Genomic DNA, 14,226 nt, shown 5'->3' on the forward strand with positions numbered 1-14,226 from the left:
CCCGTTCACACAAAAAAAAAAATATATATTTTCAATGATTGCACCGTGCGGTATATCTAATCTTGCATCTCTAAATTCTAAAACAAAAATTGCGTCCGTGTGATTCTGTAGGTGTGCACATGCTTGGTGTCACTTGCACATTCAGACACCTATTTACATTGATGTTCCTTTATATTGTCTCTGTCTCACTTGATTTTCTCTCTCCTTCCTTTTTTAGGTCGAGGTTGGGCAGCGTATGCACTGCTCTGCGAGGCATGCTGTATTTGAGTATGGACTTGAAACTCCGCCCACTCTCCACCCATATTTTTCATTGGCTTGTGTTGTTGTCCTTTGTAAATGCTGGCTTCTGATTCGTTAATAGGATTGTGAGTCCTTAGTAACACCTTGTCTTCATTTGGAACCTCTCATGAGGACTGGCCCTTTTACTTCTGTTGTTACACTGTATGTCTTATTTAATCTGTAAATACTATTTTCTTTAATGAGTTTCTCCTACTGCAGGCAGGACATGCTTTCCGGCAACATTCAGCACGCCATGCACGCTTTCACTTTCCAAGCAACCCGGGACAATGGCGGCCGCTTCTTTGAAGTGAAATAGGTCTTGCATTTACAAGAGTTTGAGCTATTGGCAGGCCCGGACTGGCCGTTGTGGGCACCGGGCAATCCCCCGGTGCGCCGCAAGGGTGGGGGCAGGTTTTGGGCCCTGTGGTCCGTTTTTGTTACAGGTCCGTTACAAAATCGTCCGAAAACCGGCCCGGCAAAGAGCTCGATCGCACCTCCAGGGGGCCAGCCTAGCACTTTGCCAGGGCCGGTTTTGGTTCTCAGTCCGGCCCTGGCTATTGGCATTGTAAATGACAATGCCTTTTATTTACGTGCTAATTATCGAAACAGATAAATAAAAAGCATTGTCATTTATAATGCCAATAGCTTAACATCTTGCAAATGAAGACCTATTGCATTGTAAAAGCTTGTTCTTCTCTTCTCTCTACCCCTCATCACTTGAGTGTGCCTGTTTCATCCTTTTCATCAAAAGTTCTTCCTTCTTTTCCCCACTGTCCTCGCCTCACTCCGCCCCCTCCCAACGAAGCCCAGTATTGCGCACTCACTTCCAACTGCCATGTGTCTGATGATTAGTGCACTGTCCCCTGAAGTGGGAGCAGAAGGCGCCAGGGAGCTAATTGAATGTAACTAATTATTCGCTCTGTTGCTGCTCCAAGGGATCAGAGGCCTATTGTCAGATGCTCCCAGTCAGTAACAACAAGGGAAGTACAGATGACTCCCCGTGAGCGCTACAGTCCCTTCGCTCCCTTGTTGACAAGAAGCAGTTTTACAGAAATTCATGCTGGTGCAAAAAAAAAAAAGGTGCAGATTAATTTGCCATTTGATTGCAGCTTGCGCACAATGGGTCTATATCAAACAGTAATAACCAAAAGACTACAATGGCATTACGTTAATTTCACATTTTCGTTCACATTCACTTGAAAACATTTTAAAGATGAAATACGTTTGGAGTAAACTCAGACCGTCCCACTTTTATACAAGTCAGCCGCGGCCCGTGCAGGTAAGAGCGGTAGAGCAGTGGAGCCGGGTTGGGGGGGGGGGGGAGGGGTTGGGTTGGATTCGACGGATGACCACGAGGGAAAATTAAAAAATAATAATTTCCCCTTGTCGTCGTCTGTTAAACACCCCCCCACGCCCCCCCCCTCCCCACCGTCCCCACCGCTCTTACCTGCCGCGGCTGATACAAGTATCAAAAGCAATGAAATATAATTTTACTCATTTTACGTGTACGTTTTGATGGAGCAACTGTCAAACTGACCTATTTTTTACGCTATGGATTGTGTTTTTGATCTGCCCCTTTCAATGACTGGCTTTCTTCAAACAACCTCTTTCAGGCATTGGTTTGAGATTTTGTAAATCATGTCTTGGCTCAGCCCAGTTGAGTTTTCATCTCCCACCTAATGCTATTGGATGCTTGGAAGTATCCTTCTGACTCCATCCAGTGCTTTCTTTGAACAGCATGTGGCACTACTTTACAACTGTAGTCTTCTCTGTGCACTTCAGCTTACCCACTAGTGTGTGCCTTACCACATTGTGCTAACGCTGCATGCATTTCCCCATGAAACCAGTCCTAAAGGCTTTGCTAATGTTTGCTTTTAGAAATGTTTATTTAAGGGACATTGGTGTGCTTGTGAAAATCTCTAACACACATGTAAATTAACTAAACAAAAAAATGAGCAATGTATGTTGAGCCGTAATTCCCTGATGGGTATATGATCAGTGGCCCACATGCATCATTGTGTCTTTTTGCATTTCTTAATTTGCGAAAAATAAGGAATCGCAAATTAAGAAATGCAAAATGATATGCATCAATATTTTCGGTATTCTTGTGGGATTCGGTAAAAATCGCATTTTTTACCGAATCCCAAAGAAATACCGATTTCTTAACTTAATTTTCGCAATTCCCATTGATTCCTATGGGCCAAAAGGCCCATAGGAGTCAATGGAAATTGCGAGTGGCACTTAGAAAATGTCATGGGTGCAGGGGGGGGGTCCAAAGGACCCCCCCATGCACCCCTGAAATGTACTTTTCAGCATAAGTTACATACACACATGTCCTAAGGACATGTGTGTGTGTAACTTTACAGTTTAAAAAATGCATTTTTGTGCATTTTGAATCAATTTCGCAATTTACCACGAAGTTGAACTTCGTGGTAAATTGCACTTCCAATTTAAATAAACGCATATTTTTCTTTAATGATGCATAGCATTTAAGAAATCGCACAATTGCGATTTCTTAAATGCTAACGCAATTTTAGAAATCGTAAAAAAGATGCGACTTCTAAAATGGCATGATGCATCCCAACAAGCACTTTTGCATTCGCAAACGGCCGATTTTAAGGAATCGCACCGTCTGCGACTGCAAAAATGCTTGATGCATGTGGGCCAGTATCTTTAACATAGTAGCCCACTTCAGAATGCCGCCTCAGGCTTTTGCCTTTAACAAGTAGTATGGGCTGTGGGTGTAATAATGGGAGCAGGGGTTCAACTTTCTAGCTAGTCTGAGGCTAAGCTGAACCAATCATTTTCCACATGGGTAGAAGTAAGCTGGAGGTGAGTTTCCATGCATATACCTGAGTGCATGTAAAGCACCAATGTAATATTAGAACATTGGAATGTTGGGAGTTCCTTCGAAAACAATGGAGTGCTCTGGGCTTATAATGGCTGGTATAAGCCTGGAGCTCTAACATTCCAATGTTTCTTTGTTCACAGCTCTGGCTGTAAACAAAGGCTTCAGGGAGCCTGAGGGGATTCCAATCCCCTCAAGCTCCCATAGGGCTTTGTTTGTTTTTGTTAGAACATTCTGCCATCTAGTGGCAGAATGTTCTAATAGCCTTAAAGCTCTTTGTAGCTGGGCTATACCGGCTATTAAAGTCCCTCTCCCTTGTTAAAGGCCCTCGCCTTCGGCTCTGGCCTTTACGCTGGAGAGGGCCTTTAATAGCCGGTATAGCCCTTTATGGCGGGCTATAAGGCTATATTAGAACATTGGAATGTTGGAAGCTCCATTGAAAACAATGGAGTGCTCTGGGCTTATAATGGCTGGTTTAAGCCCGGAGCTCCAACATTCCAATGCTTCTTTGTTCACAGCTCTGGCTGTAAACAAAGGCTTCAGGGAGCCTGAGGGGATTTCAATCCCCTCGCGCTCCCTGAAGGCTCTGTTTTATTTGTTAGAACATTCTGCCCTCTAGTGGCAGAATGTTCTAATAGCATTATAGCCCTTCGTAGCAGGGCTATACGGCTATTAAAGTCCCACTGCCTTGTTAAAGTCCCTTGCCTTCGGCTTTGGCCTTTAACGCTGCAGCATGACTTTAATAGCCGGTATAGCCCACCACAACGGGCTATAAGGGTATATTAAGATCAAACTCTAGATGTCTCAATTCATAACAATAACTACATTTTCAAAAACATTGAAGGGCTTTATGGCTGCCGTGGTGCTAGTCTATATTTGCAGACATTTGCAATTGGGCAGCATCACACTGTAATCAGATCATTTACTATGTACAAAGCTTTGGGAGCCAGTAATTGATATAGAAACAGGTTTCTCTCTCGTTTGGAGCGTCAAGAGCTGGTGTGGGCTGCAGCAGCGGCCCCGGCGTGCAGGTAAGAGTGGTGGGGCTGGGTTGGGGGGATTCGACAGACGACCACAAGGGAAAGTTAAATTAATACATCATTTTCCCCATCGTTGTCTGTCAAAATCCCCCCGACCCCGCCTCACCATTCTTAGCTGCAAGGGCCTCTGCCGGTGGGTTGGATTCAATGTGTATTCCAGAACTAAGGCAGACTGGAAAAAAACGACACCTTATAAGGACTTTGCTAGCTGTTGCTGGCAAGCTTTTTAAGGCCCCCTCTCAATTGAGAGTCCAAGGCTGAAAGGTTTGTTTATTTCCCGAGCCAGTGACAAGACAACAGGAAAAATGCAGTGAAGGATTGGCACAGGGTAGAACTATACACTGGGTACTACATGATCCTGAGGGATGTCCGGTGGTCTGGTGCCCCTGCAAAAGAGGCAACACACACACGCACGCACACACGCACACACGCACACACGCACGCACACACACACCCACCCCATATACCACTAAGGGTTACCCCAGCTTTTTCTATAGGTAGGTTGAATAGAGCTTGGCCGCGCTGCAGGTTCCATCTCCCATTCACAAATGGTCAATTTACAGTTACTATTCAGTAAATGTGCTTTAAGGATGAAAGATGGTAGAGCGCTCTTTTGATGCACCTTCTGTCCTGGTAGTAGACTAGAGATTTCTTAAGGGGGCAGTAGAGTGCATGGCTGACGCTGGTCCCTCAAAAGAGGGGCCATCTGATCAAGACAACATTTTATGATAATTTTTCTGTAAAAGGAAGAAAAGTAGAGGATGAGACGCCCATGGACCTTTGCCACTATGCACCTTCTTTCATTGGGAGGATGGTAGCCACATAAGTGGCCAATCTTGTTGCCTACGTCAGAGCTGAAGTTCTAGGTGAAACTGAAAGCCCTCCACAGATGAAGCTTGAGGTCTCCACCGAAGGCCCCAGTCTGTCACTACACCCCCTTGTTCTAATGTAGCATCTCTTCAATCCCTCTAACTATGAACCCCCTCTGCTGACGAGGCTGCGTCACCCGGTAGCCTCGCGCACCAGCAATAATAACAAATCTTGTTTTTTATTTTACATCCAGTACTTCTGCGTTGACACTGAACACAATCTTCCCACCAGCGGGGTCTGAAGCACCGGTATAAATCTCTCGCCGCGAATGGAGCCGGGCACTTACGGCTGCCCTCTTATCACCAGCGAGCAATGAGAAATTATGCCTCATTTCAATCTTGTTAGAGCCCTCTGCCTCGCGCCTTTCTTTCCCTTTCAAGATCACTCCGCGCACGTGGCGGACCAGTCGCGGATCGCATAAAAATGCAAAAACATGCAGTCGCACACGTCTTTTCTTCAGGAGATATTTATTGTGCGTGTCAGAAGAGGTGTGGGGGTGAAAATAACGAGACTGTATGGAGTGAGGGGGCAAGAGATACTGCGAAAAAATGTCACTCAATCTGCGTGACACCATGACATTTTCCAGCGCTGAAGGTTACTTTGTCCCCCAGTTTATTTTATAAGTCCTCATCCTACAGCTAAGCAGCAATGAAGGACTTGCCACAATCGCACATTCAGATATTCCCCTACCAAGCCCAAAATACATTTATTTCATTGATTTAAAGTGTGATGACAGCCCGAACAATCAATAAATAATTTTTATTTCGGTAATATTTACTATCTGCATAAAACGCGCATATTAAAAACATACCTATTATACATAAGTTCCTCCTACATACTTACTAATTGCTTTTCGTTTACGGGGGAAATGAAGTGCAAGCAAACATCTAATTTATCAAACACATTGATGATGCGCCCAGTTAAGGGTTCTCTATTTTGTTGCTTGCTGGTTGGAGGGATTGATACTAAAGGCTGATTAAAAACAGTGAGCAACAGATAGGGCCACTGGAATTATGTGATTCTGCTGCAGCAGCTATCTTTCGCATAATTATGGGTTTGCCGCATTTGCCACATAATCCATTATCTGCTGCATAATCTCTAGGGGGCATATTACCAACAAGTAGCGATATTTATCGCTAAATAGGCTTAGCGACAATTTTTTTATCGCTGCCTTTCGCTGGATATGTTAGCGGAAAAAACATGCTATTAGCAACGTTTTTCTCCATTGTGCTAAAATATCCAGCGATAGTGGCGAAATGCGTGAATATCGCTGAGAATACAGCGATATTCACGCATTAGCGACAAAATGCTCTTAGACATGTTATCCACCTCCCATTGGATAACATGCCTAAGAACTAGTCTGAGCAGGCGTTAGTTTTTGGCGATAGCGGGAATATTTCCATCGATACGCCTGCCTTGCCAATAGGCGATAGCGACGTTAGTGACTGCTTTCAGTCGCTAACAGGTTGGGTACGCCCACTGTGCATGTCATTAGCGATAAATATTGCTGACATGCAAAGCGGGCCCCAAACCTCTCGCTATCGCCTAAAAGCTGTTGCTAACATCAGTTAGCGACAGCTTGCTAATAGAGAAATAGAATTATCGCTGCTTAGTGGCCAAAAACAGCCGCTAAACCGGCGATAATTGCCTATCGCCACCCTTGATAATATGCCCCTAGATTTTAACAAAACAATTTGTTTCTAGCTCAGAGGGATCAAAAGGTACTTAGAACGTAGCAACATATGCTTGCGCAGAGTGGACGGCCCTTCTTCAAAGGTTCACTAGTAATTTTTCAGTTACTTATTTATACATTTGTTTTTTAAACTGGTATTATTAAAGTGAAATATTTGCACAGACCATATTACCATGTGTAATAATTACAAAACGATGAAGTAGTACTATCAAACGATGTGCCCTATTGTGCTGCATAATTTACCTTTTCTTGCAGCATACTTTAGTCAACCGTACCGCATAATTTGGAGCTCCCCTGCCCCATAATTCCAGGGTCGCTGGCGATAGGGAATGAGGAAAGATGAGACGGGAGGAGGAAACAGAAGATGCATGGAGAATGGGAGAACAAGGAGGGAATGTGACCTGGTGGAAGGGAAAAAGGAAAAAGAAGGAAGTAAAAGAGAAGGAAAGCTCTTGAAAGCTGATTTGGGGTCTTTAGGAGTGGAGGTAAATGGAAAGGGAAGAGGAGAGAGGGAGCAAACATGATGTAATGCCATGCTTTTTTAAGCAACAGTACACTTCATAAAAGTTATCAAATAAATGGCAAATACATTTATAAAAGAACTGAGATACTAAAATCACATAACCGGAGGATCAATCACAAAAAATGAGGATTGCATGTGGCATGACATGATTGCATTCTTGTGAGGAGCATAAGTTCAAGAGAAACTCAACATACCAAGCACTGGGGCTGCGGTAGAGAAAGAGAGATGTACGATATTTGGGCTGCAGTGGAAGACTATTTTTGGCATATCTGACTGCACAATTTCTCACCTTACCACGTTACCCAATTCTTTTAAGTGGCAATATCTCGATCACTCCAGAACTTTGCAAAACATAACTCAAATAAGGCGTTCCTCAGGTTTAATAAGCTGGTACTACAATGGCATCGATTGCTGTTTTCTTTTTGCATTTTTTATATAGCTGAATCTTGGTGGAGGCCATCAAAGCGCTTTACAAGAGATCCAGACTTTACACCTTTTTAGGCACAGGGAGATTAAGTTATTTGCCCTGAATCACCGGGTGTTGATATTTGCACGTAGATCTTTAAGAACCAGGGTTTGTAGCATGTAATGGCTTATTGTGTGTTAGGATTTTGGCATAGAGCATCACTCCTATGGTAGCAGAAGCTGGTCAGATCAGAGCTCTGGTATATCAATCAATCAATCAATCAATTAATCAATCATAACATTTGTAAAGCGCACTACTCACCCGTGAGGGTCTCAAAGGGCTGGGGGGAGAGGTGCTGCTACTGCTCGAATAACCAGGTCTTGAGTAGCCTCCTGAAGGTAATTAGGTCAGGGGTCTGCCGTCGGAGGATGGGGAGGGTGTTCCAGGTTTTGGCGGCGAGGTGGGAGAACGATCTGTCACCGGTGGTCGATCTTCAGATGCAGAGGATGGTGGTGAGGGCGAGGTCGGCGGAGCGGAGCTGGCGGTTCAGGGGTGTAGAAGGTGAGTCGTCTGTTGAGGTATGCCGGTCCGGTGTTGTGGAGTGCTTTGTGTGTGTGGGTGAGGATCAACAAATCACAATTGATGATCTAATTCCTAATCATTCCAAAGTCAACTAGAAGAAATAGGGGTGAAGTAAGCTGTGCCTACTTGAACATTTTACAAGAAACCAGTCAATCTTAATGTTGTGGCTGCACACTGTTTAAAAAAAACTATAATTGTGGGCCCAGAGGGACAAAAACATTCCTCATGATTGCACAAAGAGCCTGATAGAACACTGCAAATACAGTTCACAAACTTCCGAAAGGTCTTGGCAGGTTTTGCTCATTGCAGCCCCTTTTCATGGCATTTCGACATCCCATTAACCTGTGTTGTAGTTCACACTGTCAATGAAATACACAATGTTGGTCACATGCTATCTATGCAAGGATCAGACTAAATAAGCCTCTCTAATCCCCACTCCACCCATCCCACCTCTCATGGTTCCACTGATAAAGGCAGGCACATTAATTAAAGTGAGAATTGACTTAAAGGTTCGCTTTCTATCCATCACTCCTCTGATGAGCAGTTCATATTGTTCTTGGTGGTTGATGCTACCTAGCCTACAGAGGTTACAGTACTGCACTATATACCATTGCAACATTCTGCTGATCTGTTTCGGCAGGTTTTGACCCACTGGCCTTCATCTGGATGTAGGCTCCATCACAGTATAACTTCATTTTAGAATAACTAATGAAATGGCTTTTCATATGTTTGGGAATGCTCCACAGCCCTTCTCCATATTTTGGCCTCAGCCATGTTTAACATGTTTGCCTAAAGCTATGACTGTGTATAAAAGAAGTTCCCACAGAATCTCCATTTCACTTAAAGGAATGTTCCAGGAGAGCACTGAGTCTTTCCCCTTTTATTGGCATTTTAATGGAAATAGAGGTTTTGCTAGAACTGCTATATTAAAGGTGACACAACCACAATGAACACAAGGGGTTTCACACACCACATTTCAGACAGAGCCTCACTGAGCTAATGTCTTTCCAAGGAAACACCAGCCAGGAGCCAACCAAAACCGAAAAACCATCCTCTATCCAATGTACCAAAGGCTCATAAATCTGCTTTAAGGACATTGAAGGCTGACTTTGTGGAGCTCAGCAAGGGACACAGAAGTGCCAGACACCACTCTGAACCTACTAACGCACAGTAGACATCAATCTTTTGCAGTGGACTGCAGGAAACTCACATCATACAGAGATGTATGTGAACTGCTGAATGCTTTCCTTCCTTATTTTTGGCCACCTCTGGTGCGACCTTTTATATAATCATTAAAGACCATTAGAGACCATGTCTTTGTTTGAAAGCCACTATTCTCAGTTGGCAGAAGGCTTTTAAATGATTATCATTGCTGTATTTAGGCCATTAAGATTCTGTTTTGATTAGTGGCTGTATTTTCGGATAAGAGGATTGCTCACTGTGATTTTCTGTGTTTTGAACTAGTAATGTATTTTTACAGACATTGAACATCACTGTTTTTAGAGCTTTTTTGATATAAAAATAAAGAATGTTTTTTTCTTCTTTAAATAAAAATAAAGAATGTATTTTTTTTCTTCTTGCGTACACTTTGCCTTCATAGAAGTATATTCAAATTTGTAAAGTGAATATTTAGATGCCATTAGATTTGTTTGTACAATTGTTTTTAAATTACAGTCATTCAGCGCTGGATAAGATGCTAGTTAAAGGAGTTATTAGGAAGTGGATCTAGTCTGTCTTTTAAAATTCGACCCTTTTTATTAGAGTGTGCATAGAGATCTGGGCCTTATTCGTGAATGCCCCAACCCCGGTCTACGGCCAAGCTGTCTAGACAAATTAAGCAAATGGCAGGTAAGGATTCATGGACCTTTATGCACGTTTTAGCTGCACATGTACCTGATGCTCAGAGCAGCTGACATCTTTGGCCTGTCATATCCTCACGACAAACCGGTGTTCTGGAGCGACTGGAGGTTGCACTTGGGGCTCCTCACTCTTGGGCTTCTGTGGATCATGGAGTCTGTCTTCAATGTTCACACAAGGTGATCCTTTAGGAAGTCACTTTACTAGCCCCCTTCTTTGTGAATGGGACCTTCTCTCAGGCCCTGACCATGATAGATGTTATTAAAGCAAACCATAATCCCAGCCAGTGACACATAGAAAAACCCACATATTTTTAGGACTATTAGGATAGTACCTTAACCTTCTATACCTGTACAGAACAGTAGCAGCACCACTGTTTGACAGATTAGAAAACAACAGACCAAGTCCACACTTTGCATCTTGTTTAGAAGGTTGTTTTCCATGGCCATGTACCAAACCGGTCCAGTGGCTCAATGGACTAAAGCATCCACTGATAGGGACCTGCGTTTGACCTCATGTTCACATATTTAACTCCTGGTGAGTACAGCCAGCCTTCCATCCTTTTGAGGGAGAGAACATGTTGATGTTAAAATATTTGTAAAGCACATGGCTACCCCAGGAACGAGGCATCCCAGCGCCAGTCTCAGAAAGGATGACAGGCATATATACAGAGGATTAGAAGATATCGGAAAATATACAGAGGATTAGGCAGAAAACAGCCAGATCTTCAAGGCTCTTCTGAAGGCTCAGTGATTCTGAATGCTCCTGATGGACAGAGGTAATGCATTCCACAGGTCAGGGGCTTTGGCACAGAAAGAGCGCCCTCCTGCTCTTGCTCTTCTGACACGACGGACACAAGCCAGATATAGGTTGGCTGAGCACAGAGCCCGCAACGAGACATATTGGTGGAGCAGATTAGAAAGATTGGAAGGCCCGTGAGAGGTAAGGATCTTATGAGCAATGCATAGAACCTTAAGATGAATTCTCTTATCCACGAGGATCCAGTGCAACATGTGGATGAAGCTGGAAACCGAGCAGAATTTAGGGAGGGCAAATAATAGCTGTGTCGCAGCATTTTGGGCCAGCTGTATTCTTTTGCTCGCTGTCTTGTTGGGTTCTAGATACAGCGCATTGCAGTAGTCCAGCCTACAAAGTATAATGGACTGGATAATTACCTGGCGAGTATGAGAATCCAAAAATCCCAGAATGGGTTTTAGCCCTCGTAGGATTTCAAAGCATACACCTACCACCGATTTCACCTGATCTTCAAAGGTTAAGGCACTACTGACCAAGACACCCAGGATTTTTACCACCGCTTTGGGCTGGGGGGGGTGGCCCTAATGTGGAAGGCCACCAGTGGTTGCACCATAGGAGGATATCTCTCCCTAGGAGAAGAATTTTCGATTTGCTTAAGTTTAACCGTAAGCTATTGGCCCCCATCCACTCAGCGATAGCTACCATATCGTCTTGGAATTTAGCCAGGTTCTGTGTAGACTTGTTGGAAAATGAGGTCACAAGCTGAGTATCATCGGCATAGGATACCAGCGTGATCACCTGGGCCTCAGCAACCACAGCCAATGTTTGAATATAAATGTTAAATTGAATAGGGCTCAACGCGGAGCCCTGGGGAATACCATGTCGCAGAGTGTTAACCTGAGAGTTGTGAGGAGAACAAACAACCTGAAAACGAATTCAGTTGGGTATCAATAAACGTAATTTAATCCCTGTCAAAATGCGCTTCTTGGTGAATGTGCACTTTTCAAACACACTAGATTTATACATTTATGCAACCAATTTTTCTGAAAATGCAGATCACAATCTGTAACACAGGCTGCAAGGAATGGTAATTATATGCATTTTTATTCAGAAACATTTCTTTAAATGTAGAATATGTAAGTGAACAGTAGATCAACAGACAGCAGATAATCTCTCTACTATTACAGCTGAGTGGCAGGCTATTAATCTTTGGTGATGACTTAGTAGACAAAAACCCTAATTCCTGGCCAGCACTTTCATATACAGAATGGAAGAAGAGCCTAAACTGAGGGGATTATGTACAAGGAAGTGGAGGGGAGAGGCGTTAGCCTTCCTAGCTTAACGCCTCTCGCCTCCACTTTTGAAATGCAAGGCTGCCCTATATTTACAAGAATGTGGTGCAGCGTTGCATTTCCCCCTGCAATGGAGCTAAGTTTAGTAACTTAGTGCCAACGCAGGCACCCTTGCACCACAGTGCAAGGGTGTCTGCGTAGAGGGGAGGATTGTTTATGTGTAGGAAAGTGTCCCTTCCTGCACATAATCCTAGAAATGCCATCCTGTCACTTTCATGTGTGCTGCTTCATGCAGCACACATGAAAGTGACAAAATGGCATATTTGTTTTTAAAGTTTGTTTATGTGCAGGAAGGGACACCTTCCTATACATAAACAAAAAATGGCATTTTGCTTTTTCCAAGTGTGCTGCACAAGCTAGCACACATAGAAAAAGCAAAAACGAGGAGAAATAATGCATTTCTCCTCCTTTCACCATCTTATGACCAGTATTTACCTGGTCTTCATTTTGGCGCTGCATCCTATGTACACCACCCTTGTACACAGGGGGCAGCGTCAAAATGAATGGATGTTGCGGTGGAACGCCCACCACAACACCCACTGCCCACCCCTTTTACGCTAAGCATAGCGTGAAAGGGGGTCTTATGTACAAGGCAGCGTTAAGCCACGTTAAGTGGCTTAACGCTGCCCTGTTCATAAGGCACAGCCCCTATAGCTACCACAACGTCAATATAGGTGACGTTGTGGTGACGATAGGGGCTTGCACATATGCCCCTGAATGTCTGTCTCTGTCTGAAATCTCTATGGTACCTTCTCTATTATTACAGAAGGTTGTTACCTGTCTTATGTGTTTATTGCTGTAGTTGGGAGTTTATTCTCACCTTCATGCTTGCAAGAGATGCTGCATATGTTAATTATTTTTTTTAAGCTAGTTGCCAATCTGGGTTCGTGTTTAAGTGGAGATGGTAATGTGAGCATGCACAGCAAGAGGATGTGATCATCCTGTAAGGAGGAGCTACATGGCCACATGGTCTAAGTTTAAACCACTCCTTCTACATGAACAATGGAAAACAAGAATCCCTGATCAGGGTTAAATAAATCCACACTTACCCTGTATTTTCTGAGGGACAACAGGTCCGGCCCTTGACTTTTAAGGAGCATCTAAAAGAACAAAGAACCCTTGGCAACACCATTGCCAACTGTTTTCTTCATTGACAAAGCATCATCGGCGTTTCCTTGTCTCTCCTAAAACACATAACAAGTATATGCCACTGAAGAAGTCCATGGGGTCTGCAAGGCAGGGGACCCCATCTCTAATCACAATCCATAAATTTTTCTTGCAGGTCCATAGGGGTAAGGCAACACATTCATAGTTGTAAAAGAAGCATGCTGTCTACTAAAGAAAGATGGGACAAAGCAGATTAACTGGCAATGTGACGCCATCTCACTACTCCCCTTTTAGCAGAGGTGATGTTTTAAATATATCTGATGGTAGAAGCTTGTCAGAGCTAAATAACTGTGGGGCATATTACCAAGGGTGGCGATAGAGAATTTTCGCAGCTTTAGCGGCCATTTTCGTTTGCTAAGCGGCGATAATTCTATCGCCCTATTAGCAAGCTACAGCAAGCGACAGCTTTTAGGTCATAGCGAGCGGTTTGGGGCCCGCTTTGCATGTTAGCGATATTTATCGCTAATGACATGCAAAGTGGGCGTACCCAAACTGTTAGCGACTGAAAACAGTCGCTAACATCGCTATCGCCTATTAGCAAGGCAGGCGCAGCAATGGAAATATTCGCGCTAAGCGCGAATATCTCCAAATACTAACACCTGCCCAGACCAGTTCTTAGCCTTGTTATCCAATGGGAGGTGGATAACATGGCTAAGAGCATTTCGTCGCGAATGCGTGAATATCGCTGTATTCTCAGCGATATTCACGCATTTCGCTGCTATCGCCGGAAAATTTATCGCTTTGGAGATAAACGTTGCTAATAGCACGTTATCTCAGCGATAAATTTCGGCGATGCTCAGCGATAAACAAATCGTCGCTAAGCCTATTTAGTGATAAATATCGCTACTTGTTG

This window comes from Lissotriton helveticus, chromosome 7 (genome assembly GCF_964261635.1).
Source record: "Lissotriton helveticus chromosome 7, aLisHel1.1, whole genome shotgun sequence".
NCBI lineage: Eukaryota > Metazoa > Chordata > Amphibia > Caudata > Salamandridae > Lissotriton > Lissotriton helveticus.